The 15875-nt window shown below is 35.5% G+C and overlaps 1 protein-coding gene across 5 annotated transcripts in view; it reads left to right on the top strand.

The window, feature by feature from the left end:
- The window catches only part of LOC136876276 (uncharacterized protein CG5098), a 577938-nt gene that overhangs the window by 497055 nt on the left and 65008 nt on the right, over positions 1–15875 (top strand). The window lies entirely within an intron of this gene.

The following is a 15875-nucleotide window of genomic DNA, read 5'->3' as shown; positions in this document are numbered from 1 at the left end:
CCCGACGAAATCGAGTGCACCTGCAAGGGAATTGTCGGCGGAGCTTGCAGCCGTCTCAGGGGTTGCCGTGTCCTGGCAAACTGTGTTCCAGTAGACTAAATTAATGTATTATTTGGGTCCACCTTTTCAATACAAAATGTAAATAGTTTAAATTACATAAATGATTAGGGACTAGTTTCGACCTAGTAATAGGTCATCGTCAGCCTAAAGCAAAATTAAAACACAAATAATGAAGAAGTTAAACAATGTAAAGACACGTACGGTCTCGTAAAAGTACGTACCATGTGAGATATTGTGCAGCACTATGTTCAAAAATAACTCTCTGAAAGAGATTCATAATAAGTCCAGTGCATATTAAAAAGATATTATAGATAGGAATCCTTCAGTTGCTGGAATATGCTGGCTCCTGTAAGATGCAGGTATCCACTTGAAGAACCACTGAGCCGAAGTTATGTCGTTTATTTATTAATGAAGTCCAGTGCGCCGTATAGCATTAAAAAGTTGATAGGGATGGAAATTTTTCAGTTGTTGGTCAAGGAATTCAACATATGCTGGCTTCTTAAATTTGCTGCTGTATATTCGAAGAACAACTGAGATGAAGTTACGTTGTTTTTTAAGATATTCATAGACGTAAAAAACACATGGATGCTGGAAAGGCTCTTCAGTTTTTTGGAACTTGAAGGAAGGTAATTGTTGCGCGTGGAGGCTTAAGAATCCAGAGATGCGCTACATTATGTTAAAAAATAGGGATCCATAAAAAGGTCCCGTGCGCCGTATAAAAGTAACAAGTTGTAAAAGTAATACTTAAGTTGTTGGTCATGGAAATCGAAAAAGGTTGGTTTTCAAGTGATGCTGCTGTTCATTCAGAGATCAATTGAAATTACAGCACCGTAACATTGTCTTCTCATGATGTTTATAAACTTGAAATAAATGTCGATGCAAAGTAAGATGCTAGAAGAAAGCTCTTTCAGTTTCTAGAATCTTCAAGGACGATGGATGTTACGCGAGGAGGATTAACATATATGGAGTTAAATAAAGGTGGATAGAAATTCACCGTTCAATGCAGACCATACATTTGACTGAATAAATGACAGCAAGGAAAGAAAGAAAAGAAAATTGGACAGGTGGAAGAAAATATTTAAATAAAATATGTCATCAGGGAATTTACGTGTGTTGTAATATGCTGAAGAGAGAAATGGGGGTAGGTGAGGTTCAAAGGAAATCTTGAGGAGGTGAAGGGAGAAAAAGAACGGAAGGAGAAGAAAAGGGGAAGGGGGAGAGGATATTAAGGTGGGGCTGAGGGATGTGGGAATATGGAAGATTGTTTAAGAAAAGTACTATAAATAGAATGAAAAATTGGACCTTTAAAATTAGATTTTGATTGTCTGAAAAGCTGAATGAGCAAGTCAAAAAGAATGCTCGATTTTTCGGAAATGTCATTAAGATTGAAGTTTGGATTAAAATATTGGTCTAGATTTATAAAGCAATTCTCTGTTATATTAAGGAGGGGACCTTTATTCATAATTTTGAGAATTACCATATCATGTTTAATGTCTGTAAATTTATGATTATAATCATTCATGTGTTGACCAATTGCAGAAAATTTGTTGTGTTTTAGGGCATTGACATGTTCCAAGTATTGTATTTTAAAGCTTCTTCCTGTTTGTCCAATATAAGAAGAATTGCAGCTGTTGCATTTTACCCTATATATACCGGATTTTGAAAAACAATCAGTTCTATTAACAGAAGATGAGTTGTGTAAGACAGAGGTGCAGTTGGTCCAGACTTTCTCTTAATGGACGATAATGCCCGACCGCACCGCGCTGCTCTGGTGGATGCATTTCTGGCTGGGGAAGACATTTATTGCATGGACTGGCCAGCGAGGTCTGCGGATCTGAATCCTATAGGACATGCCTGGCATGCATTGGAAAGGAGAATTGTATCCCGTCAGCCTCCACCAAGGACCCTCCAAGACCTTCGCATTGCTCTTTTGGGAGGAATGGGATCGACTGCCCCAAGAGCTTTTGGACCATCTGCATGCCACGTTGCTGCGAAGCTTGTATGGCCGTTAGGGGTATCCATACACCCTATTAACAGCATATTTTATTGTGGAAGACATTGCTAAGTTTTGTTAGTTGTTGTCAAAGGTGTACCTTAGCTATCAGAACCTTTCTGACACTGTTTTTTTGGACAAGTTGTGTGACATATGGTGTGTGAGTCAGCTTCAGTTTGTTCAGCAATCCGTCTGACATTCCTGTCAGGCAGTATAGCCTCATTTAGTGATTATGCTTAATTTTTGGACACTGGTGTAGGTGTGCTATGTACCAACTGATGAGCCCACTTAGCACAATGGGCCAGAACAGTGGCAACCAAGAATAAGTTAGCTGTAAAATTTATAATGTCCAGTAACGGACCAACTGTATTGAAATCATCAAGAACAAGTCATGCTGTTGTTAGGGATCCATCAGTTCCAGGTAACACAGAGCTAAAAAAAGTTTTGGCAGACTTCTTCAGCCTTGAAAATAAAAATATAAAAAGAAGGCCCAATGGGGCCAAATCATGTACCTGTTGTGTAAACCTGCTTAAAGTTTCCTTTACGACACATTTTTATTGTATTGACCAATGTGGAATAATTATTTATTTTTCTTCACTGTACGGTCAATGTGGAACAATCCAAATATGAGATTTTTACATTGCAACACACAGGTCATTTGAATTTTTCTCAGATTTTGTCCAGTTTGCATCTGATTTGACAATTCAAACCAGAAACAGATGGAGAAGGCAGTTAGTTGGTGCAGTAGTTAATACTCACAGCTTCAGGCTGAACAATATTGTTTGCAATCATGACAAAACTGAAAGTGTCTTTTACAGAACCAGGAACAGAAAAATAAAACAAATGTAAGGAAAGTAGCAGGAGTTTAAAAAAAAAGCTTTTGAAATACTTCAGTGGAGCACAGTAATTCATGGTTGAAGAGTGTGACCGGAATACAATGTTTAATAAGCCAGTAGTGTAAAACATAAGGCTTCAGCTAACAGTTCAGAGATAGTGACCTGCAGTAATATGTTGCCTCGGTGCAAAAGGTTTCCATATTTGTTCTCTTATATTTTTCACACCTTTTAAATACTCCCTTCTTATCTTCAGAAGTGGTAGATATAGCCCTCCTCATCATCTTCTAGTGCAATATCCGTCATTGTGCATTGGCGATCACTCTGGCTACCACAGGTTTGTCCTAGCCCATGACTCTACTCTGCATGTCATAATGGAGAACACACAGCACAGTGTGATTCTAACTGGAAGTTGCAGTGGTAGTTCTCTGTTATGGAGCCCTTAGTGAAGGCTTGTAAACATGTGCTGGTCTTCTCAATGCTGTACTTTCTCTTGGGATTGGTCCCAGTGCTCGTTGACGACATTGCCTTAGTGCATGATCTTCTTGACCCTCTGTGTTGCCACTCTATTGACCCTTTTAGACTGTGATATATGACGTGGCCCCTTGCTGATTATCATGTTTTTGGTCTTTTTGTTCAAGTTTATACAAAGATTTTCACATGCCTCCACTTTTGACAGGTTCTCAGTTTCCTTGGCTATAAGGACATTGTCATCAGCATATCTGGTTAACCATCACTCTAATTTACTCTGTTGTCATCAGCTATATTTCCCTGCAGCAGGTTTCTGAGTACAGATTGAAGAGGAACAGGGAAGGAATATAGCCTTGCCTCACGTCTTGTTTGATTGGAATGTAATTCATGAGTCAGTGTCCCACTCTTACACCGGCCTTCTGTGTAAGTTTGTAATTCTGCAACTATCTTTGTCATCTATACCTATCTCCTTCAGTATGATCATAATTTTCTCATGTAGATTCTGTCAAATGCCATGACATACTATGCAAAATGCAAACATGTTGAGAAAAAAGTGTTGGGTAGGTTTTGGTTGATATTCAGTGGTACATTTTCTCCCTTAAGGCGACACTGAAGATAAAAATATATTTTGGCCATTTTGGCAATTTTTTTTAATGACTAAAATTGAGTTTCTTCTTTCTTGTCATAAAGTTATTTCGTTGAATTCAAACAATGTATCACTTTAATAATGCTTTATTTGCCAATCTGCACACAGCAGAAATAGACATGGCATCTGCTGAACTGTTTTGTTAGGTAATGATGTAATTTTCATGTTTCCATTCAATCATATATGCCTGTTCTTTGCAATTACGCATCCATGGGACGGGCCAAAAGCCCCCCTCCCGATATATAGGGTCTTTTCTTTAACATGCTTGGCAGCACCACTCAGAGCACGGCACGGCTGGTGCAATGACAATATAAGGAAAATTGAGAAGTTTCCACCTTATCAATACATTAATTTATTACTCTAAAATGGTAAAATCATTCAATACCGGTTTTGATCCCTATGGGATCATCCTCAGTTGACACACAATGAAATATTTATAAAAACATCACATGTAAAAGATTGTATCTATTAAGACTAGTTCAATTAAATTAAATATGAAAGTTGTTAGGTTGTTAGTGAGAAAGTATTTGTATGTGTGTGGTACGTGACCACACTATGTCTAGGCTGATATACATTGAGGAGATCTTACATTTGTTCTCAATCATTGTTTAGGATGTTACATTCAGTATAGTTGTTTCATATTGATTAAAACACTAAAACTTGCTTGTAAAAGAATGTGTCTATCTTTGGTTTGAATAGCACTAATTGGTTTGAACCTTAACGTCACATGACACCTATATTACAGAACATAAAGTAAAATTTTTTTATATACACATTATTAATTGTGAGTCTATTATGAAGTCTTAAAAATATTTTATTGCTTGAGGTATCTCACTTCATTGTATCTGTTTTTATAAAATGTCAGTAGGACTGTTTGCACTTTTTAGATGTTTGAGGTATTTCACTTTTATAAATAAGTCCAGTTGGAAACAAACATGAAAAAGCTTGTTAAAATGATACCTTTTTGACTAGAAACACTTGTTATATGGTACCTTATGTGTCCATTTTTGGTGCGTTAGGTCTACATTTGTTGACACCAGTGCAATAAAATTATTATAATCTATGATATATGTATAAAATATGATCTGACATGACAGGCCATTAAAAATATAAAATATTAATCTAATAGGATAGGACCAAATTTCTTATTGGTATTGTTGTATTTTACCACTTGCGCTAGTAAAGTACATGATATATAATATTGAGGTTAGAGCTTATGTTGTTTTTCATCCGTTATAATTTATAAATTGCTACTCGTAATGAAGTTGTCTTGATCTATGAATGTCGTAGACAAAAGCTGCATATGTTGTTACTGGGTTAAATGGTGACGGTTATAAGTTTGATTCGATTTGAGTGTCGTGCAACTTGATGGAGATTTGAGTTGCACTTTATTGTGATGATAGCGTGGAGGCTTCAATATATTGTAGGATGTATATATCTGTAAGCAGAAATAATATGTGTAAGAGATAGTGTATTGTGGAGATGCGAAAAATGAGTTATGTGTTGTATTACTTACGTTAAATGTTGACGCTGTGTGCTCTGCATGCCTGCCTGTCGGGATCTGTTGCGTGTTATCCTAGGGCTGTAGTTCGCAGTGGCAGAGGAGAGGTTGAGAGGGATGGGTGGAGCATTTGTAAGGGGAGCGGGGTTGGAGGAGGGGAGATCTTTGAGCGGTTCATTCGTATGTGTATGTTGTTGTTTGTTGATCTTTTTAAGTAATATTGTTTTTATCTGTGTTTTCGTTTAAATTGAAATTTGGGTTAACGTATTGATCTAGGCTTATGTAGGATTCTTCTAATATACTGAGTAAGGGGTTTTTGGGATTGGTATTGAGAATTTGCATGTCATTATTTATATTAGTAAATTTGTGTTTTTGATCGTTGATATGCTGTCCCATAGCTGAAAAGTGTCTGTGCTTAACTGCGTTTATGTGTTTATTGTATCGTATTGAAAAATTTCTTCCGGTAAGCCCTACGTAGCTGGCTCTGCAGTCATTACATTTCAGGCGGTAAACACCTGAGTGGTTGTATTTGTTAATATTATTAACTGTTTTGGAATTGTATAGTATGTTATTATTACTGCGTGTAGTTTTGTAGGCTATTTTAAGGCCTTGTTTTAAAAAAATGTTAGTTATGCTGTGTATATGGTTGTTGTTGTAGGTAAATAATACAAAGTCTTTTTTATTTTTTGCAGTTCTGGTTAACTTGGTTTTTGATTGGTTTTTTATTTTGTTAATGATTTGGTTTATCATTTCTCTTTTATATCCATTTTGTTTGGCTATTTCATGAATTAGGTTCAATTCTTTGTTTAAGTCTTTTTTAGTGAGTGGAATATTGTATGCTCTGTATATCATGCTGTAGTATGCAGCTTTCTTGTGGGTGTGTGAGTGGGTAGAATCTATTTTTATTGTGTTGGATGTATGGGTAGGTTTCCTGTATATATTGTATGTTAAATGGTTGTTGTGTCTAGTTATGGATATATCTAAGTAGTTTATGGTATTATTGTTTTCAGTTTCCGTTGTGAATTTTATGTGATGGTCTATTTTATTTAGTTGTTCTAGGATTTTGTTTTCGTTAGTATGTCTGTTGTCTATTATAGTAAATACATCGTCGACAAATCTACACCAAAAGGGAATGTTTTCTATTTTTTGGATTTCTTGATGTTCTAGGTAGTCTATGTATATTTCAGCTAGTATACCTGATATTGGTGATCCCATGGGTAATCCTTGTTGGTGGTATATAGTATCGTGAAATTTAAAATAGTTGTTGTTGATGGCAAAGTGTAATAATCTTATGAATTCATCTATTTCTAACTTGCTTAGTTTACTATGGTTTTTGAGATTGGATTCAATGATTGTTATGGTTTTTTGTGTAGGTATATTGGGATACATGTTTGTTATGTCATATGTTGCTAGTTTGTGGTAGTGTTCTATTTTTATATTCTTGGTGATGTTGCAAAATTCTATTGAGTTTTTTATGGTTTTCTTTGCTTGGAAAGCATAATGTTTTTTAAGAAATTTTTGGATGAATTGTGATAATTTATAAGTAGGGCTTGGTCTGTAGTTTATTATTGGTCTCATAGGAATATTATTTTTATGGATTTTTGGGTATGCTTTGGCAGTAGGTAATCCCGGGTTCGTGGTGATCAATTTTGTAGTTTCCTGTTCATTTAAAAGGAGGTGAGTGTTTTTTAGTAGAGTTTTAAAGTTCTTTTGAATATTATTAGTGGGGTCTTTGGTCTTGATTTGGTAGGTTTCATCTTGGATACAAATTTTTGTTTTTGTTATATATTCATCTTTATTCATTATGACTGTTGTGTTTCCCTTGTCTGCTTTAGTTATTAGTAAATTGTTTTGTTGGATTTTGTTTTTGAGTTTTTTAATTTGTATGTGGTTGATGGTATCTTGTTTGTTGGTCTTTTGATTGATTCTGTTAATGCATTGTGGTAATGTTTTTTTGATTTCATATCTGATTTCATTTTGTTGTTCTTCAGGTATTTTGTTTATGGCATTTTACCTCAAGCAATAAAATATTTTTAAGACTTCATAATAGACTCACAATTGATGTGTATATAAAAAAATTTTACTTTATGTTCTGTAATATAGGTGTCGTGTGACGTTAAGGTTCAAACCAATTAGTGCTATTCAAACCAAAGATAGACACATTATTTTACAAGCAAGTTTTAGTGTTTTAATCAATATGAAACAACTATACTGAATGTAACATCCTAAATAATGATTGAGAACAAATGTAAGATCTCCTCAATGTATATCAGCCTAGACATAGTATGGTCACGTACCACACACATACAAATACTTTCTCACTAACAACCTAACAACTTTCATATTTAATTTAATTGAACTAGTCTTACCAGATACAATCTTACATGTGATGTTTTTATAAATATTTCATTGTGTGTCAACTGAGGATGATCCCATAGGGATCGAAACCGGTATTGAATGATTTGACCATTTTAGAGTAATAAATTAATGTATTGATAAGGTGGAAACTTCTCAGTTTTCCTTATATTATAGTACCAATCAATACGGAAATGAAGATAATAGATTATGATGTTGCAATGACACTCGGTCGCTAGCCGGTATAATGCACGTTTTTCCTCCCCACTACTCACAGCAATTCACACTTATAGAAATCTATTTCTAGTGAAACTATTAGTCTGAAACCTACCTGGCATTACATTTGACGTTCAAAATGTTATCCCTCTGATGTCAAACACGCCTAGAAGGTTAATTAACCACACAATCTTCGAAAACTTCCTGTATTACCTCCATAGCTTCTTGATTTACAAGTTTCATTTCCGTATTGATAGTTCACTAATATATAGATAAGAAAAGGTTCCACCTTATCAATACAATTTTATTATTAACTACAGGACCGGTTTTGACCCTAAACAGTCATCATCATCTGTACATTGATACCTTTACATATGTCAAATAATAGTTAATGTGCCTTTCTAAATGGAGAAGCCATGGGGAAGCATTATATCCAAGCATCCAAATTGGGCATGTTTGAGAGTAAAATTATTAATATAATACAATTCAGGTACTTAGGTGTGGAGTTATCTTTTAGGTCTAAAATTTGTTTGTGGAACTTAACTTAAACTTAATTCTAAGTTACAAGTACATTAAACACTTTAATATACATAGTGCTTGTTAAAATCACATATTAAAATACACAGTACATGTTAAAATCCTTTATAATAATGCCTATAAAACAGTTTCGTTGCAATGAATTTATACGTCTTGTGTAAGTCTACGTTCTTGTTTTGAGTCCAATATAGTTACAGAATAAATCAGTGCTTGCATTCATAGGCAGTGCTCTCTTAGGATGTCCTATTTTATGTTAAAATGTCTCCACTTGTATGGGTGGTAAAATCCTCTATTATTAACAAATCCAGTATATAGACGGAGGTAAATATGTGCAGCTGTGATTGGTATTATATTTAAGTGTTGGAGTAAATTGTAGTCTAGGTTGTGCGTAAGTATTCTGATGCAGAGTGGTGGCTCCTTCCTCGTCTATAACTGTATGCTGATATGTTGTTATTGCTGTCGTGGTTGCGTTGCATTGGATTTGACTGTACGGAGCCACCCTGAATGCTTCAAACTATTCCACACTCAAGCTCATTATGTGTAAGACTTTGTTGTCAGACATGTTTTGTTGTTGCAAAAGGCATAACGTTGGAAAATGTGTAATGTGAAAGTATTCAGTAGATCTTAATGCAACTTTTTCATCTGTAGAATAGACACTTTTGATTTTTTGGTTATGTATAGTGTTAAAATTGCAACCTACCTACTATTTTCTACAATTTTTTAAAGACCTTCAAAATATGGCGGTCTTCCTTGCCCATATGCCACCTTAAGACACAGTCCCCAATGTGTTAACAATTCTCAAAAATACATTATTATCCAACCAATCAGAAATTGGCCCAGAAGCTGCCAACTTCAAATAATGAAAATCTCCTAACATTTTACCCCCCTTGAAAGGAGTCCTTTCAACTAACTATTGTAATCTTCTCTTTAAAAAGCTTATAAAATCGTCTTATCATGTGACTGCAAAGCTTGCATACATAGATATTTTTTATCATTAAAAGAAATAAATATTGTAGTTAAGTTATATCTTCGATGACTAATATTGCAAAGTCAAAGAAATCACAGGAAATTTTTAACTCAGTTCTCTTTGTCATTATCCTTTTCAATGGGAAGAGGGCGTATCTTCTTGATGCTTAGGGTGAAAGTTCCACTAGCCGTTCGAACAGTGACAACCCTCACCTCACCATCTCATCCAGGGCGAACTTGAACTATCCTAGTCCTAGACCACTCTAGAGGTGAAATGTAATCCTCAACTAACAGCACCAAAGAACTGACATCAAAAAGTCGATCGGTATCATGGCACTTGTTTATTTTTGCAATTCCTGCTGCGATCTCTGCGACAACTGCTGCCGAATATTTTGCCACAGAAGCTTCCTTCTCAGTCCTACCACTTTCCTATAGCATTGTCACTAAAAGACCTGGCCGAGATGGTTAAACCACTAACTAAAACAGTGTTCTCCCCGGAAATTTTCGTCGATTGAGTGGCAGGAATATGTAGCCGGACTGAGAATACTATGTAAAAAATTGAATGTGATAAAATTTCAGTTTATTCCCCTCAGACATTAACAATAATATCAGACAGTTAAATATTAACTTATTGGACTATTTTATTTTTATTAGCTTGAACAGATATAACAGATTATTTTGATCTTCTAGTGTTCTACTGTTAATTCATAATCATGTAACAGCGGAGCTTACCACTCGGTTGCCGTGAAGTGCCATTCAGGTTTGTGACGTCCCACGCAATCAACATCGCTCGCGCACGATACTACGTCATAGTTTAGGTAAACAATTAATCTCTGATGTAATTGATGCAGCTATACTGGCAATAATGATTTATCATTTGAATAAACAGTTTTACAGTATTTAAATTTTAATTTGGAGCACCCAATGACTGAAATATGTATTAATATTATGTAACTAGGTTATGTTAGCCGGACGGTCTGTAAAAATGGCAGGGTCCATTAAAAAGGTCCTAAGGAGAATACTGTAAATGAATGCTCCAAAAACTGGATAAGAACATGATTTTGACTTCTGTATAGACTCTCAGTTGGGTCCAAATTTAAAAAATAATCAGTAAATGATTATACACAACCAAATTTATGTTTCAATCAACCCATTTTTACGATATGTTAAAATAGATTTTGATATTGAGAATAAAAGATAGTTTCAAAATCGCATACCAGCTTCAGTTTTATTACGTTATATACATTATTTGCATTATTTATACAATTATCAGATGACTCTGTGTGCAGAATCAAGGATCTGATCACCAGAGAGATAATTCCACCTTTACAGGTGCTGAACTGTGATCAGTCGCTTTGATAAAGAGGCCCATAGTGGGAGAATGTTTAGACTGAGTGGTAGCAAACTTGCCATTTGTGGTTTGAGTGCAGCCACTACACACTTGTACATGATCATGCTTGCAATTTCCATTTTGGCCAACTTCAGAAGTTTCCCCCACACTCCCGCAAGTCATGCCCTCCCCGTCACCACCATCCCCTTCCAATAGTACTACCCGCACCTCATCTGTAAGAACACAGCTGTTGAGAGGGGAAACTTCGCAATCAGCGGACGCAGAATGGTTGAGTGGGCTACAGAATGTAAGTTAACACAGTTAGCTGAGACGTCTAGCTTTTTGTTCACATTCATAAGTAATTTTTAATTCCATTAAAGATTAAAGTTATTGATGGTTCCTCTCATGAGAACACATCATCTGTAATTGAGACCTCCGACCAATAGAGACATCTGAACAGAAAATATTCAAGTTTATTCATGGACAAGAGGCTGAGCCTTGCAACATTGCAAACCGGAACACACAAGATAACATGCCGATTTATACTTTCCATTTTACTTTATCATGAACTTTAAGCAATATTTTAACATACATTCCATAATTTTATTCTTAATGTCATTTTTATTCAAGATGTTTTACTGAAGATATCTCAGTTGAAACATGTCTAATTAATACTCATCTTAAAAGATTTCCAAGCAGCGGCTTACTCATTAGCACGTATTTTCTAATTCTAATGTTCTGAACATGCATATTCATTTTCATTCTTAAAAATTGTAATAGCATTGCTCCAGAGGTTTGTGGCAAACATTTCAATTTTCTTACGTCAAACGGCGTCACCTAACCTAGTTTACTGTGAACATATTATGGAAACACATTTCAGTCTCTGTGTATAATAATAATAATAATAATAATAATAATAATAATAATAATAATAATAATAATAATAATAATAACAACATTTTCACTATAAATTTATATGGGAACAGCCTTTCTGAAATTTAACAAGACGCGAAAGTACTTAACCTAACCTCTGAAATTAGTTATGCACACCGCTGTATCTTGAGAACGAGAAATATCACATTCTTATTTTATGTCAGTACATAATAAAATTAAGCAATCGTTTCCTTCAGCCTTTATTTCTAAGGAGATATCAACTGCTGTCATTGCACTTATTGCAAAAGCATGTTCTCCCGATGTTCGTTTACACCCGTCGGAGTTGTGAGCAGTCTTGCTCAAGATCAACTCGCTCACGCGTAGCGGCCAATAATATGGAAGATGATCGATCACATTCAATTCAAAGGCTGGAGTAGAGTGTATTAATATTGATAACGAGTAAAAACTAATGCCCACATTTGCCCATAGTAACGGATGCATCGGTAAAAGGGTTCTCACTGTAACCGAAGAATATTGCGCAGATTAATATAGGAATTTTCGAAGGTTATAAGAACATTGTCATTAAAACAGGTGTTCTACTACAGCAGCCGCGGTCGGATGTCTATCCGAGTTCGACATCTTACTTTAGGACTAAGTGCCCACGCTCTAAATTCTTCTGCCTTGAATCATCCTTTACAAGCTTACGACATCTTTTTCATAGGTTCTTAATGTCCCATAACCTAAACAAATAGAAATAAATATTTGAGAATTTTAACATTTCCTTAACAGTATATGTGGGTTTTGCCCTATTGTGAATTACATTAAATCGAATATAAAATTGCATTGCTCTTATGGAATAATTTCCGGGATTGTACATTTCTTCCGTTAAATGCGGGTTTACGCTAAATCGAGGTCACACAAAATTGGGGTTATACCTGCATTATTTTTATTGTTATAGTGTAAATGTACATAATATTTAGCTTTTAGCTCATGTACATAGATCACTGTTTATTGCCATACTTGTTTTTCAATTTATTATGTAATCTGTTTATGCATTGGTTTATATTTTTCAGTTTGTCTTTTACGTTTTTCCTAATGATTTTTTGCTCTTTTTACTTTAATGCTCTGGATTTCTTTTATTTGTTGAGCTTTGCTTTGTTCCTTTCTTCGTTATATGTTCTCAAAATCTGTTATTTAGCTTTTTGTTATCTTTGATTTTATTATAGAATGGTATATTTCTCCAATATGTGTATTATGTAATTTATGTGGTTAAGTGTGAGGGAGGGTCACGAGTCCTATCTTTGCCACTGCTAACGCCTTAACCCTTCAGCGTCGCAGCCGTTTAAAGAGCTTCCTATCCCGCGGCCGGATGAGATTTCAACTACGCGCGGCTGAAATACATTGATTCACTTAAAGCGTTACTACTAGTATAAGAGTGGCCCGATATTCACGAAATTTGGAATTCCTTATGGTAGAACTATTTACATGAAGATAATTACATAATTGTTTCACATTTCCTTAGTAATTTAGTTCCGTGTGATAGAGTTCGAAGCACTCTTCGAGACAGAGACCCAAGGCACACTCCTGGCAGCCGTACACCGATGTCTTCTTTTCACCGTGTTTTGAACACGCGATACAACATCTCTGAGGTTTGGAATTCTCACTCTTGGGTGCTAATTTCCTGATAAAACGTATTTCCTGCAACCTTGGAACTGTATTATCTGATGCGCGCCGGCCTTGAATATTTCGTTTCCCGCCCGAGAAGCGTATTTTGTACTACGTAAACAAACCTTCCATCAGCTGAAACTGATAAGATAACTGCTCAATGTTTGTCCCTGTGACTTGTCTAAATATTATTGGAGAATCTAGGAATCATAATTCACTGTTGAAAGCTTCCCTTTGACCTGTATGCATATCTATAGCCTCCTACACGAAATTTCCAAGTACTGGTTCCTCCTCATCGTCACTCTCATCATTTACCACTGCTACATCATCTATTTCATTATCACTACTGCTAATACTGCCACTACTACTTCCGACTAAACTTTCATTTGAATTATACAATATTTCAAGCACGCTACACTTAGCAGGAGTTAGCCATTGAGCGCGGTGCCGTCACACAAGCTGATGAAGCTGCAGCGGGACCGAAAGCGGCAGGACGAAACTGAATGAGGGGAATAACATTTATGACGAATCAAAACAACTCGATGCATATTTCAGATTAAAAGGTCGATACATCGTCTTTCAAACGAGATATATACCATGCACAACTGCTTCTCGTGTCGTATGACAGAAAGCAGCACTAACTGATGCCTATACAGAGTACTCGTAGAGAGTTACGAAAAGACTACAAGCTGAGAAATAAAGACAAATATAATAAATAAACCGCACTCTTAATACAAAATTAGAGCAAAGAACATCACACGAAAAGACAAACTTCTCAGATCATCATTTCTTTATTTTATTCTGTGGGAAAGAATGAAGCAAACGGACTATTAAAAAAGCAGGGATTGCTGCTCAGACATAATTGACATATATTTATCCTTGCAAAAGCAGCTACACTTTAACGATTTTCAATACTTATTTAGAACACTGATAAACCCGAAAATGTCTTCTTGGAAACAAAACAATTTGCATATCCATAACACCAAAACTCTTCGCGCTATAGCCGTAAATGCGAAACCATGTATGGGTCTATACCACGTATAGAGGTCGGCGGCTACGGAAGAAAAGGGGGTCTATACCACGTATAGTGGTCGGCGCTGAGGGGTTAACAATCATGGCCACAAGACACGTATAATGAAATTATAAGGAATTGAATCAAAGCTTGGGGCAGACAATGAATTAGCTTGGTAAACAGGAGTAAAAGCAATTGCTAGGGTTTGTGTATATGATTCATTGTAATTACTACCCATCTTAGCAAATGTCCAAGCTCCAGGGACTTTGGTAAGAGTAAAAGCATTTGCTAAGGAAATTCCTGCATACAAATTTTAGTATTTACTACAAACTCTTAGTCCTGTGTTTTATGCATACCACTGATTATTGAATCTTCAAGGGTTTATCTCATTTGTCCTTACAAGAATCCTCATTATTAAGGCTCAGAAGTTCATGCCCTGAAAATCTAAGACATATGCATATAAATATGCTCTTAAAAACTTGAGAATATGCCAATAAATATGCAGTATTACTAAAATGAGAAAATGGCAGTAGACAAGTCAGGTTAGTATTAATAATAATAAACTTACATTTATTCCTTGGAGGTTCAAGCATAAATGGTCTTGCTGTTAATGCTGAGTGATGAATTGCAGTTCACAACCATCACTTTGCACAAATTTTCAACTAAAAAAATCGTCTGTTGTCTCGCAAAACACTTTTGTAACATAAAAAACTTCTTTCCACATCACAAGATGTTATTGGGGTATATTTAAATAATGATAACTGCTCCACAGAAAGAGGCAAGTCTCTTGGTGTGGCAGATTTTTTCCTTCGAGAATGTCTTGAATATTGCACAACTGTTTATGACCAGTATTTTTTGAAGTTACATAATTTATTTTTTCTTTCACTTTTTGTTCTATACTGCCAGGAACAGAATTTAGAATGGATGTAGTTTTTTCCAAAACAGTAAGTATTTCCTTTAAGGGAGATACTACAGCTTCCAGTGACGACGTGGCGTTTGGCAAAAAAATTATAAAAACAAGATTCTCCTCTAACTCAGTGCCTGACAGAATGTTTTGTACTGTTTGTATTGATGCAGCTTCATTCGAGTCCAATTAATTTACAACCTCTTTGAATACTTCTATGTGCTGAGCATAATACAAAGCTGCATCCAGCCATGTTCCCCATCGTGTTAACAGTGGCGCCGGAGGGAGTGGGATATTGGGTGCTGTTTATCTACCACCTATTGAATCTTGGTTATCTGTAACAGTATTTAGGGGGTTAATTAGTCATATTTAATGTTGATGTGTCACAGTGTCTCAACAAGAATCTTCATTACACATTGCTCAAATATGACATTGTTCTATTGTATACTTTACAAGTTATACTCAGACAAGAAATATTAGATTTTTAAAATGTGACTGAACTTTTCTTATTTT

This window comes from Anabrus simplex, chromosome 6 (genome assembly GCF_040414725.1).
Source record: "Anabrus simplex isolate iqAnaSimp1 chromosome 6, ASM4041472v1, whole genome shotgun sequence".
Lineage (NCBI taxonomy): Eukaryota > Metazoa > Arthropoda > Insecta > Orthoptera > Tettigoniidae > Anabrus > Anabrus simplex.
Note: the sequence above shows the minus strand (reverse complement) of the source record. Positions and strands in the feature narration are given on the sequence as shown.